Source organism: Tympanuchus pallidicinctus, unplaced genomic scaffold (genome assembly GCF_026119805.1).
Source record: "Tympanuchus pallidicinctus isolate F22 unplaced genomic scaffold, pur_lepc_1.0 scaffold2, whole genome shotgun sequence".
Classification (NCBI taxonomy): domain Eukaryota; kingdom Metazoa; phylum Chordata; class Aves; order Galliformes; family Phasianidae; genus Tympanuchus; species Tympanuchus pallidicinctus.
This window is the reverse complement of record NW_026294721.1, coordinates 13,782,333-13,796,201: the sequence shown is the minus strand read 5'-3', so window position 1 is coordinate 13,796,201 and position 13,869 is coordinate 13,782,333. Positions and strand designations below refer to the sequence as shown.

Genomic DNA, 13,869 nt, shown 5'->3' with positions numbered 1-13,869 from the left:
GATAAATGAAAAGGGATGGGAATCCACTGTAAATTACCAGTGATTCACAACTGCAGTTTGTGTGACTACTATGATCATGAGATGACATATTTCTTTTTATTCTTATCTTTATTGTGTGTAGCAGATGTGAATACCATAAGGAGAGCCAAAGGATTTAACAGGTGGATCTGGAACTTTTCATCATTTAGAAAGACAAGATTTACAGGTTCAGATAAGGACAATACTGAGGAAAGAAAATTTGGCATGACATCCCTGAGAAAACAATGCTGCTCCAGTGAAAAATGCTATTCAAGCACGCTTTGTATGCTTATTTCACTGCCAATGAAAAGAGACTGACTGTACATCTTCCCATAATCACAGAGGGTATCTATGGCATAAATGTGATTTTTGGTTTATCTGAAACTGAGTTTATAGGCTGTCCTTTAGAAAGCTGAGGAATCAGAATGTGAATGGAGGAGACTTGAAAACTGTCAGACCAAAACACGCCCAGTAAAACAAATGATTAGTGATTGGCCTGAGGAAAACAGAAGAAAAAAATAACAAAAATAAGATACTGAAGTCCCATAACAACAGTGCCAAAATATTTCCAACTACACAAGAACATCGGTTTTGTTCTTACAGTGATAAATTTAGTTTTTCTGCTTGTCCCTATTGCACACTTTAGTGATAATGCTGGAGACTTATTGATTTCCATGTAAGACTTTTAAAAGCAAATAATATAATCTTGGCAGCCTGTGTGGAGAGCAAATGCAGTAGACAGAAGATGTGTGGAAATTAGTTTATACAAAGGTTCAGTTCAAACTCAGCCCATGCTACTGTCACTGAAACAGCCAGATGACAGTCAGCAGCACACAGCCTCAGGAGCATACAGAAGTCCTTCATACGGATGGAAAAAGTAACGAGGTATCTTAATGGCTTTTTCTCTTGTCCTACAACAGCTATGGTTCCCTAGGCCTCATAGGCTGTGTTGCATTACTCTGTGCTGAAGGGTGGCCGTATGGGGAAGGCTATCCACTGTAGTGATGTATCTGCTCTGCATGCACTGGAGGAGTGAATCCAACACAAAGCCTGGCACACCCAAGCGACACAAGCCCTGCTTTGCTCATACACTAGGACAAGCATGTCCAATCCGTGAATTTTCAGAGTTGCTAACAGACATTCAACTCAAAAATCTGAGCATCTCTCTTTACTTAGCAGAGGAAAAACATTCCTCGCTTCACAATCACACCTGATTCATGTCCTTGATTTTTGGCAGTATGTACATTTGTAAACAACTATTGTAAAGGATAAAGCACAGGAAGAGCAAAATTTCATCAGCAGTCTCCGACACTGCTACAATAGGAAAGATTAACATGGTGGAAGGGTGATACAGGAGTGTAACAGCAAAGGAAAAGTGCCCCACCTCAAGGTCTAGGCTCACAGGAAAGACTCCACAAGTGAGGAATCTCCAACCAGAGAACCTTCCCCCTGTGGGAGTCAGCCCTTAAATGAGATCTAAGGAAGGTGCAGCCAGGCTTCACCCTTTCTGGTCACACAGCTGAACTGCCTTCACCTGTGCTCCCAGGGCTGACCCAGTCCTTTCCCCAGGTGCTCAACCAGTGGTTCAGGCCATGGCTCAGCAGTTACCATACAGACACACACCTTGAGAACTCACTAAGAATTGCAGCCACTGCCATCAAACTAGCTTGATGCATTAGTTTCGCAAAAGCAGGGTCACATATTCCTTCTGTGTTTTTGTTTCTCTCTTTCTTTGTTTTAATTAAAAATATTAAAGATTAAAATAAGTTTGGTTACTTATGTACATTAACTATATTATACATTTTATGAGGGCTTTTCTGAAAGTAACACCTCTTATGTCATTACAGTGGCCTACAAAATCAGAAGTGAATGTTGGTGGTATGGCAATAGAGGTTGAACCTTCCTACCAGTATTCCATTACATTTTGTTACCGTGCAACAGATGGCAGCAGAGGGGCAGTCTGACAAAATGGTCCCTGACATGGAAGTGCAGATGAAAAGGTGTGCCACTGAATTCCTCCACGTGAAAAAAAAAGCCAAAAAAATTGCCCCCTTGACATTCATTGACACCTGTGTACATGTATGGAGACCAAACAGTGGATGTGAGCACAGTGAGATGGTGGTGGTGCATTTCAGCACTGGTGACAGGGGTCACCTCTGCCGGTACAGACTTCTACTAGCGTGGCGTGCAGGCTCTTATTTATTGCTGGTGAAAATGCAGAGCTAATGATGGTGACTATGTTAAAAAACAGTGTTTTGTAGCTGAGAATTTGTTCTATCAAATAGTATTGTTGTGTTCTTTGTATCAGTTGTAGTTCCATGGAAACATAGGAGGCATTACTTTTGGAGCAGCGTTTGTGTATGCTGCCCAGGCAAACCAAAAGGTTGGACACCTTTGTACTATGTGGATTCTGGGAGGGCTGGATAAGTCCCTTAGGTCTTCTGCAGGAAAATGGTGTGGGAGGAAAGGGCTGAGCATTGCACAGTCCCTCCAGCAGTGGGCTGTGAGCCAGGCCGATGTGGATGTACTGCCACTGAGTTATCCCCAGCAGTTAATATGCTGCTATGGAAAAATCTCTCTTAGATTCCGGTTTTAGATGTTAGCCTCATGGTCCTTTGGGAACCATGACATGTCCTGTCCTCATAGCCAGTTCCTGCCAAATTCAGGAGTGAGTGCAACACTCTCCTCCTTGCCAGAGACTGTAAGAGGCAGAGTTGCCTAATGGCAACCTGCAGAAAGTGTTTTGTGATCCTAAAATATAATTTTCATAGATGAAATACAATAACATATTGAGCAATGGTACTAACTTTAAGCCTTTAGCATCATTTTGATCCAAATTATTTGTCTTCTGATGCTATTTTTTTTCTAGGTACTGAAATCTTGATATGTCATTAATCCTCTAAACGGCTCAACATGAATTTCAAATCAAGACTGTAATAAAGCGATAGCAAATTAGAAAAGATTTTATTCCCCCCCAAATAATCAAGTGGAGACTGAAAGTTGGAGAATTAAATTGAAAGGAAGAAAAACAGTATAAAGCAGTATCAGCATTTGACAAATACCTAACAGACTGAAGAGATTCCCTTATTGTTGCTACTCAGAGAATTTACTCATTTTTCCCATGTAGAACATGCACAATACTTTATTTAGTAATATTTCAATAAGCTTTCTTAGCATCTGTTGCTGAACATAATTTTTGCAATGCTCTGACAGCATACTAATGCTGTAAAGCTAACACATTAGCATGCCACTGAGATGAAACTAAATGGAGAAGGCTCACAAAATTTTCACTGCAAGGTGCAGGTCCTGTTACCTCCAAATCCAGAGAGGGCTTCTGCACTCTTTTATTGTTTTCCTCCTTTCTACTTCTGTGAAAGCATGGGCTTTTTTCCTCTCCTTGTTTTTTGGGGTCAACACATTGTCAGCTGCAGATTCATTGTTCTGGTCCACAGCATGTGCTGCCACACATCAATATGCAATGTAGTGATGTGAAACAAGTCAGGTACGTGCACTGTGATTTTATGCCATCTGTAAGCAGCAAAGCTACTTGGATCAGGCATACACTGCTTTTGGAAACATCTTTAGTAGCACAAGTAGCGTTGGACAGAGCTATTAATAAACCTAGACCACTTTTCAGTTTGAGTTTGCTACAAAAGCTGTTATGCAATTGATCTTTAAGTAAAATTGTTTTCATTAACAGTTGTTAAATATCACCCTGAAAGGTATTAGCAAGGTCAATGTGGAGATCAAGTGATTATTACAGACATTTCTTACGCTACAATTTTGTGGATATCTTTTTCACAAAGGAGAGAAAATAATTTTTTCAGTCATGATATAACTGTTGCATATTATGGATTTTTTTTTTTTTTTGTTTACAATCTATACGAAAAATTTCTAAATACAGCAGTCCATTCTGGAGCTAAATAGACAAGACAAGGAAAATCTAAGGCGACAGCATAACACTATGATAAATAAAATGAGAAATGCCAAGTACTTCATCAAGTTGAGTAATGGCTTTGCAATTGCTGGTTCATTTCTATGGCCAGGATGCTTAGACAATATGGTGACAATAACATGGAACCATAGAATTATAGAATTGCTCAGGTTGGAAAAGACCTTAAAGATCATCAAGTCCAATCGCAACCTGACTAACTACCCTACTACCCTAACTAAGACCAAAAGAGGGAGAATGGAAATCATGAAGGAAGAAAATGCATTTTTAAATAATCCTCAGGGAATTACACTATTACTGGGCTCTTAATCAGCACTCAGATTTTAACATGCTGTGTGTTTTGCCCACTGGGATGCAAAGTAAAATCAGTGGGCTAAATTATGTTCTCACTGGCACTTGTGTAAGTCCAGAGTAAGCCATCTGACTACATGGTTGTTTCCAGTTTTCCAGTAATCAAACAGAAATTGATCCAATGTTCCTAGACTCTCTCTTCCACTCTAGTGGAAGTGATATAGAAACTACCCACAAATAAATCAATGAGAATATTCCATGGTGTGCTCTCCACTTGTCAACAGTATGAAATAACATTTTTCCATGCGCCTTCTTGGTAGTCCACCTCTCAGTATTAGAATATAGGAATTGCTAAGTACAACAGACTGCAAGTATCTTGTAGGAAGCAGCGCAGGAGAGCAGAGAGGAGCCAGGAAGAACAGAACAAAAAAAAGCAGAGAGTAAGGAAAACATTTTGGCAGTCTGATGATAGTCAGCTGGAAAATGAGAAGGATAATAGGGAAAGATGTTAAATGAACTGGTTTTGAGATGGAAATCTGGACTGGCTCATCTAATTGCACATGCTTCCAACCTCAACTAGGGCAGAAGTCTCTCCCCAGTCCTATTTGCCTTCACCAGCATTGCCTCTCTGTGCTGAAGCTCTGTGAGGCAGAGGAGGGTTGAGCAGTAGGCAGGTGCCTTCCCTACTGCTGTTGCTGTGAGGCTGCCATGGCCAGCTCAAACTGCGATCACAAATGCTGTCTCAAAGTCTTCCAAGTGGAACTCTGACCAGAGGTCTGTAAGCACTGGGAATTGGAGTAAACAAAGTTTTCCATGCCAGAAGCAAGAACTATTATTATTGGTGTTCAAAAACATGAAGTCCAAGCCCTATCCTGGCCAGTGCAGGAAAAGAAAAAAAAGTAGAGCTGCTGTCTACCTGGGAAAGGCTGTTATACAACTCACACCTTGCTGCACTTTGGTCTGACACTGTCTATGGTGAGCTGGCTGAGAATGGTTAAGCTATTCTATCCAAACAACTAAACACTCATGGGTTTGATGTACTATGCTGCTTTTCCATGTTATTTCCCAGAAAACAGTATTTGTGGGACTGTCTTACCACTACCCTACCATGTAAGTGAACACTGAGAAGAACATGGTGAGTACTGCACACAGAACTGAAAGCATTTTGACCTCAGTATTGAAAAAGAGATTGTACAGCACTGGCCAGGGACTATTCAGTCCACTGGAAACAGCACAACCACGTGGCTTCCAGAGAGACACAGACCTTTGTAATGCCCTTGCTGCAGGTCTGCTTCACCTTCAGCAGCAGTCCAAAGCAAAGGCGGTCTCAGAGCCCAGACCTGGTAGAAGGGCTTTGCATTCCTAAATGATTGAATCAAAAGACAGAGCATAAATCCCCATAGGCTACACGCCTTGCAAGAGGTTTATTTTTACTGTGTGAATTCAAGTGCTGGAATGTCTTGTTCTAATTCCAGAAGGGTTAACACTTTCATGCCTTAGAGCCTGGCCGGGAGGGACACCCTGCACCATGGGCACAGGCTGTTCTCCTCATTTTTCTGCTACCTCAATGACCAAAACAGCCATGCTCTCACTGACTTTCTCAGTTCACCGCTGTATTTTGGTCACAGCAACCCCAGGCAACCCTACAGGCTTGGGGAGGAGTGGTTGAAAAGCTGCCTGAGGGAAAGGGACCTTGGTGTTCTGATGGACAGTCTGCTGAATATGAGTCTGCAGTGTGCACAGGTGGCCAAGAAAGCCAATGGCATCCTGGCTTGTATCAGGAATGGTGTGGTGACCAGGACTAGGGAAGTCATCCTGCCCCTGCACTCGGCATTGGTGAGGCCTCACCTTGAGTACTGTGTTTGGTTTTGGGCACCTCAGTACAGAAGGGACATTGAGGTACTGGAGCAGGTCCAAAGAAGGGCAACAAGGCTTGTGAAGGCCTTGGAGAATGTGAACTATGAGGAGAGACTGAAGGATCTGGGACTGTTTAGTCTGGGGAAAAGGAGGTTGAGGGGAGACCTCACTGCTTATTGAGGGGAAGATTTGTCACTACTTGTTCCAGGAGGCAATCAGAAGCAACGTATAAAAGAAGATGTTCTGCCATTTCATAACTGAAAATTCTGTTCCCTTCTCTCCCAGCTAGTGAAGAGCAGACAGATTGGTAGAGGTCTGAGATCCGTCATACAGAGACCCACTGCCACTGAGCTCATGGCACTAGCTGAACTCCCTGGCCTTTTGCTAATGAGCCTATGGGAGCCAACAAGGCAGTTTCTTCTTCCTAACCTTGGCAAATCAACACTCTTGTAGCCACAATTTTTTTTCCACCTTTTTTTACCTGAGGAAATATTGGGATATTAAGGAGACAGAGATACCTTATTAAAGCTTTCAAAAGATGATAGGGTAGACCCTGTTTTGTTTCATCCTGGGCTTTCTTATGTATCTTTCTGGTGGAAAAACTACAGGGGCTACAACTGGAAAACTCCTTTAGTGATATGAATTTTCCAAGGTCTTCTGTGACATCATTTAGTTTGCTTTCAGTTTTCTCCAGTCAACATTACTTTGGAAAATGAACAGATTAAGAACACAGTCCCAGTGCCATGTAACTTCCATATTGTGTTTCCATCTCGTATGGAGTTTTTTTCTCTAAAGTGTTCCTTTTTAAAATTATTTTTGCATCTCCATCCTAGACAGGTACTTTGAACAGAAGGCAGAAGAGAAAAAATATCTCAGAATGCTGGTATAGTAACTGAGGCACAGATGGAAATAACTCATGTAGGGGCACGGAGGAGCTTTCCAGCAGATGACAGGCTTGAACTCGGGTACTCACTCTGCAGCTTTACCATTAAGGATTTCTTTTGTCCAAAGAAGCAATAAAGCACTACAACTGAGCTCATCCCCAAAACAGATGACTTCCAAAAGGAAAAAGAAAGATCTTCTTCAGCCAGTCATTACCCATGCACTCCGTTTCCTGCTCATACGTTAGTGAGAATTAACATTTTTGCGGTTCTAATGAGAGCCCGTTACTTCATGGCATAACCCCACCACAGCCACAACCACTAATCTATACCAAATGCAGAAAATTTATTCTTTAGATTTATCCTATGTTTATTAACAGTTCAGCTCAGAAAAAGAGTCAGTGACAAAAACCATCTGGAATAAACATAATGGAAAACAAACAATGTAATATATTCTGTCGCTCCAGCCTAATTACACTGTTTGGTGCAAACACTATCAATCCAAGTGACAATTTACAACCCAAACTCTTATTAAAGGGAAAAATGAACTGTTCTGGGAAGCACAAATCAAAGTAACTAATCAACACAGATGACACATTCAGGGGATTTAAGAGCCAAGGTACGGTAGTGTTCTATTCCTCCTTGTTTTCAATTTGGGAGACCTGCTGTGATGTTGCAGTACATTATGCGTTATGTCTACTTATGCAACACTGGAGACAAGCATGTTTGTAGCTGTTGTCTTATTTTTCAATGGCTACAGCTTTTGACTTGGTGGTTTAAATACTTTTCTTGTCCTACCACATAAGCTAGGAGCAAAATACACTGTCCCATATCTCTAGCTCCCTTTCAAATAATCTCTTGTCTTTTAGGATATAGTAAGAGGGATTTAAGAAAAATCATTAGAAAAGGTTGGAATTAGCTAAAAGAGATACCAGTTTGATCTAAAACCATTTCTTATTGAGCAAATTGGTCCAGAAGAGAAAAACAAGAAAGATCTCTCCGTCTCATGCAAGCACGTGAACAACACATGGCTGCTGTCCATGATCTGTTTCAGCTTGGAAACTAGAATCATTCAATGCATCTGGTGTCCCCAGAGAAGCCAGAGAAAACACTGGCAGCAGCGAAGAGTTGATGGTAGAAGCCATCTGAAGCAGAAATTGGACAACCAGCCCATCTACACTGGAGTGTGAACTTCAAGAGCTGCTTTAGGCACTTGCATAAAGCCGAGTCCTCAAGGAGATAAAATGATACAAAACTACAACCTGTAGCACACTGTCAGTTTACAGAAAAAACACCCATAATTTGGAAAATACCACCTGTTGATCTGAACTAACAGGGAAAAAGACACTGAAGATCTCATTATAACAAGGGTCATTATAACTACTGAGGGAGCCAAAGATATTAAAAAAAACTCCACAAGTTGCTGTAAGGAGAGATGGCACCAGTCACCACCACCTTACATTCAGAAGTGCCTCTCCAGATCTTCACATCCCTTTCCTGTCCACAAAATAAAATGGAGCCAGGGTTCTTTCACACCTTTCAAATGGCCTCAAAGACTTTCTGTCAGGATTTTCTCAAAAATAGCATTCATCTCATGAAAAAACATTGCATATTTCCCCTTCAGTAGACCTTTTCTGGGACCAGATGTGCTTCTCTATTTCAGGGTCTGGTACTGTTGAATGTAGGCTTATTCTCAACCAGAAACCAGACAGCAATCAAGCTTTTGTCCTATGTCATGTAAATGACATTTGAAACTGTTCCTCCACCTGCTGTTTTCAGAAAAAAGCATGACTTCTTTTTCTCCTTGAAGAGTTGACATCATGGATGTGGCTATAATGAGATGTTTCTTCATTTAAGAGGCAAGGTGCAATGTTCGATAAATGCTCTCCTGAGAGTTTTGAAATTCCAGTGATTCATAAAAGCCACAAATTTTATTGCCAGCTAACTGTGGATGCATCTCTCCAGAGCCTTACCACATCATCTGTATTAGCATGCAAATCAAGATGACATAGCTGTTGATTAATTTCTAGTGTGATATTCATGGCACAGAAGCACTGTTGGGATGGTCTTTGGCAATGCCTTCATCCAAGCATCTCTGCATGCAATCAGGCTCCTCAACCAGGAAGATCAACATGAACAGGACTCTATTTCTCACATGCCAAGTCTGCCTTCTCTTAAAAAAATAGTATATTTAAAACATCTACCAATCCCATAGGTATTATCTTCATTTATATTTCCTTCCTTAGCCTTAACTACTTTGCTTCAAGAAGAAACCTCCAAAAGCTTTTTTTTTTTAATTCCCCTTTGCCTATAACAATTTCAATAATGTTCAAAAGCATACATAAATAAAAGGATTGATCCCCACTTGCAGATTACAGAAATTCAGGAGTATGCTGTCAATAGTCATACTGATAAAATACCTCGGTTTTCTATGGATTTTTACCCTCTTTACAACCTTTTGTGCTCACTTTAACTGGGGAACCTGAACAGTTTCCTTTCTGAACAAAGAATGGCCACAGATCTGCAGCGTTGTCTTGAAGCAGCAGAACACAGCTGCCCTGACGGCCAACACCACGTGTTCACATAACGTCTAAATATTTAGCCTTCTAACTGGGAACAGTTCTGCCCTTTTGGAATGCTCAGGAACTCATGTTGTGGCTCTCTTGAAGATTTTATGTCATCTTCCAGGATTCTGTTCTGGATTTTTTTTTCCTCTGTGGAGAAAGATGCAGAGGACCTGCTAATGCCACTCTGCAGATAGGTGGGAGGTTGTTCATGCACTGAGGTGGTGATCAGGGTGTGCTGGCAGTGCTCTTGGTGCTGTAACAACACAATGCTGGTTCCCCGTGGCCAAAAAGAATCCAAGGCAGTCCCTGCACTGTCACCTTTTCCCAGATGTTCTATCAATTGCTTTCTGTGCTGTCCAGGATCTGAAGTACTGACTGCTGCCTGAGTCAATCAGGGGTAAGGACTCATTTTTTTTCCTCTCAGTTTTATTACAGACCCAGGAGAGTCAAGTTAGCTGAGACTGTGAGCTATCTCAGTGAGCTATTTATCCACAGCCCATCAAGGCAGAATGAGCATGCTAGAGAATCAGCTAATAAGCAAAAAGAGAGAAGTTCAGAGAAATATTAGAACAGCCAGTTTCCCCTCCATAACTATATTTAAGGTATTAAGCTTGTCAGTTACTTGACTGAACTCCAAAAGTAGGCCATCACTCAAAGATAGATTATGTTAGCTATTAGCTCTATTGATAAGCTAGAAATGATAGCACTTATTCCAGCAGGCTGACTTCCGTAAGAGCAGAAAGGGCATATGCCCTTTGCAATCCTCTGTTTCTACAGCTTGCTTAGAGCAGCTTCCAGGCTTCTCTTCCAGCTGCAAACTTTAGTACCTGAATAGCCAAGAGCTTCCTGCAGAACTACAGTAGTGGTGATTGTCTGAGCTCTCCATACTACGCAGTTCTCAATTCTTTGCTCCTTCTGATCTTCTGTTGTCTTGTTCGGCATTTAAGGTTGGAGCTTTCTGGCTGTCTTGGAGGCTTTGTTTCTGTTTCTAACCCACCAGAAAGACTATAGGCACACAGAGCATGGCAAAGATTGAAAGCTGTTTCCATTTCCTCTTTACAAAGAATCTATTATTTATAGGTGATGGATGGACACAGATTTTCATAATTCAGGAAAACTACATTCAGTTTTTTACATGTTCGCAGACTAAGTATGACCTCAGTTCAACTGCCATTAAGCCTTGGCTCAGTCCTCAGGTCTGTAAGCCTCAAAGGTGGCATTCAGAGAAATACACATGTGCTGAGGTGCTGTACCAGACCAGTAATGGATAGTAGGGCTCCACAGAGAGAGAAAAATACAAGATGCATCAAAATGCAATATCTTCATATCATTTATTTAGGAGAAACCTAAGAAACCTATCTCTGAGTTACACTGCTGTCATAGAGTCCTGCAGGCCATCCTACGATTCTATGATGATTTACAATTTTAAAAATATTAGAGTTGCCAAAAATAAAGACAGTACATCAATTGTAAGTTTTGACAACTTATTCTCATCTATGTGTAGATTTTTAAACCTACTATCATTACATAATAGCTATCAAGATTATGAAACAGAACCCTTCATTGCTTTCTTTTCCTTTTTTTTTTTTTTAATTTAATAAACCTTACCTGGACATTGAAGAGATCTTATAGTAGAACTAATGGTATTGCTGTTTTTGGTGAAGCTATTGATTCTGTTAGTCCATTGTCATCTTGGTAATGACCAGCCCTTTAGTAGAAGGCATCTGGTTGAGACAGCCACCAGGAAGTGCACAACTAATAAGACAGTAATTACAGTAGCTACATAGCTACTGAGCAACAGATTACAAGTGTCAGCAATAATGACATTAATCACATGTGGGCTTTCTTTGCTTATAACTGTGGTTAGCTGCTCACATCCAGGCAGCAGATAGTTTGGACCACCAGCTATTCACGAACATGGCATCCTCATCCTCCATCCCTGATCTTAATACCTTTGAACAAAGGTCAATCTGACGTGTCAAAGGAGAAAAAATGCATTCTGAGACAGCCTGCCACAAGGTGTTACTACATGCTGGAGTAGCTGCAAGAAGGTTCCCAGAGAGAGAGCAAAAAAGGAGAGACACAGCATACCAGCATCAACGTGGAACCCTTTAACACCCCTCCAGCACCACAAAACTTCCAACAGCCTTGTTCTTTCTCAAAGGTGGAAGTAAAGATTCCTCAGCTAGGTTGAAATGAGTTATTTCTCTTCTTTCAGGTCAGGCTGGAGCCTTGCGTAAACACTGACTTCATGCAATAACATATCTTGTGCCATTATGATTAAAGCCTCTGATAATCTGTGCAATAACCCGTTCTTAAGATCAACTAATTCAAGTTTAAACAGTGTACTCACATGTCAAGAGCTGTCTGAAGAAGTTTCTTTGAAAAACAAACTCAAAGTATGAAAGTCAGATGGAGACAGAAAAAAGAACTGTATTTCTTTAGAGCTGCAAATGAATACCCAGTAGCAAAACATTTAGATGAAATCTGTTTATCTGACTTCTTATTCTTGAAAGAAAATTAGAGTTGTGTTCTTATTTAAGATTAATTCTTTCCATTTGCGTTACTAGATTTATTCACGGTCTAAGATCTTATTTTCTTAGATTCCCTGCACATAAACTTTCATATCTCTTAAAAAAAGTTTCTTCTCAGTTATTTTCGTAAGTGCTATTTTATTTCCTTGGGGAAATTTCACAAGAGGAAGATTTCAGCCTGCTCACAATATGCGTTAGAGTGAGAATGCAATTCATGACCTGGGTAGCTCCTTCATCCCTTTTTGTTGCTTGCTTGCTTTGACAAAGCTTTGACATCAGACTAGTGCCTTGAAAACACAGGGGGAAAGATAGGGTGAAAGTATTCCACAGCAAAAATTCCTGAAAGATGCTGTTTATTGCTTTGCAAGCTAGGAAGTGATAAGTATCCAGATATGGATACTCTTCATTTAATGCACCAGTTCTGCATAGTAAGACTGAGTACGTTCCTCTCCATAAAACATACACAACAAAGTATTTAAAGATGTTCACACTGAAAGCCATAACCATCTGCTTATCACAGACATCTGTTGCTTCAAAGCAGAGAACTGTATGAAAGGCTCAGAAAGCTTTAGAGCTAAAAAGACGCATTTGCCAAGAGACTAATGGAACACACAAATACACATAAATTCCAAAAATATAACAAACTGCTATTTTCTCCAAGAGTTCAGTTGCAAGGAAAATAAAAGAGCTGCCTCTGCTCCCAGTTAGCTTTCTGTCACTTTCCAAACACTCCTGAAAAGCAACATCTTCTTCCATCAGCAGAGGCATCTGGCTGTCATATTGCTCTCTTGTTCTCCAAATAACTCCTACCAACATACCTCCCAAACATGATTTCCACCCAAGCCTAATCGCTCTGTTGGTGACCCAGTCTCACCCAAGGAGATAACATCTCTATTTCTCTAGGAACAGCACACCACACTGCAGTGGGTTTATTAAATGCCTCACTATCTTGGCATCCAGGTATAAAAAATATGCCTATTTTACCAAAGGAAAAAGTTGATATTGCCCTGTGGAGGTGTGTGAAGAGTTTGCACCTTTCAAAAATGTGGGTTTGGAGGGAAGCTGGAAGCTCTGAGCAGAAGCTGGAGTACCTGCAGCTGGAACCATTAAATTTCTTACTCTGTCCAGGTGGAGCTAATCAAGCTTTCCTGGCACAACAGCCACCCTTCTTTAACTTTCCAGGCTACCCGCAGTTGGGCAGCTACTGGGACAGGGAAAATCCCACCAACTACAAGAGAACTTTGGGATTTCATTACCTGTTGCTACTGGTGCAATGTGTACATGAACTGAGCAGAGAACAAGGAAATACTTTGTGATCTTAAATTATGTTGTGAAGATCAGGGAAAGTTGATCCATCTCCCACAACAAATCCCAAATAACCACATAGGAAGTGACTAATTTAAGTATCAACAAGACAAATTTTTATAAACCAACTGAAATATTCATTGTGTCACATAATTTGTGACCCCTTAAGCTTCTGTAGAGAGGGTATAAACTCCCATGAGGTGACAAGTTCAACTCTGGGGCTGCACAACAGTTTCGGATTCACTGACTGCTCTATAAACGGTCCTGCTGCTCTGTGTTTTCCTTTGCACAGACTTTGTGTTTCACTGCCAGCTTCCCATTGTTCTTGAAATAACAAAGTCAAAAACTATAAGAAATCAGACTGTTCTCCACATTGATCATAAATGGAGAACTGTGGTTGCCAGTGATCATAAAAGCAAGCAGAGTCTGCCTGAGCCACATACAGATCTTCTCCTCACACTGCT

The 13,869-nt window shown here is 40.9% G+C and overlaps 1 protein-coding gene across 3 annotated transcripts in view; it reads right to left on the bottom strand.

The window, feature by feature from the left end:
* The window catches only part of C1QTNF7 (C1q and TNF related 7), a 55,596-nt gene that overhangs the window by 17,621 nt on the left and 24,106 nt on the right, over nt 1-13,869 (bottom strand). The window lies entirely within an intron of this gene.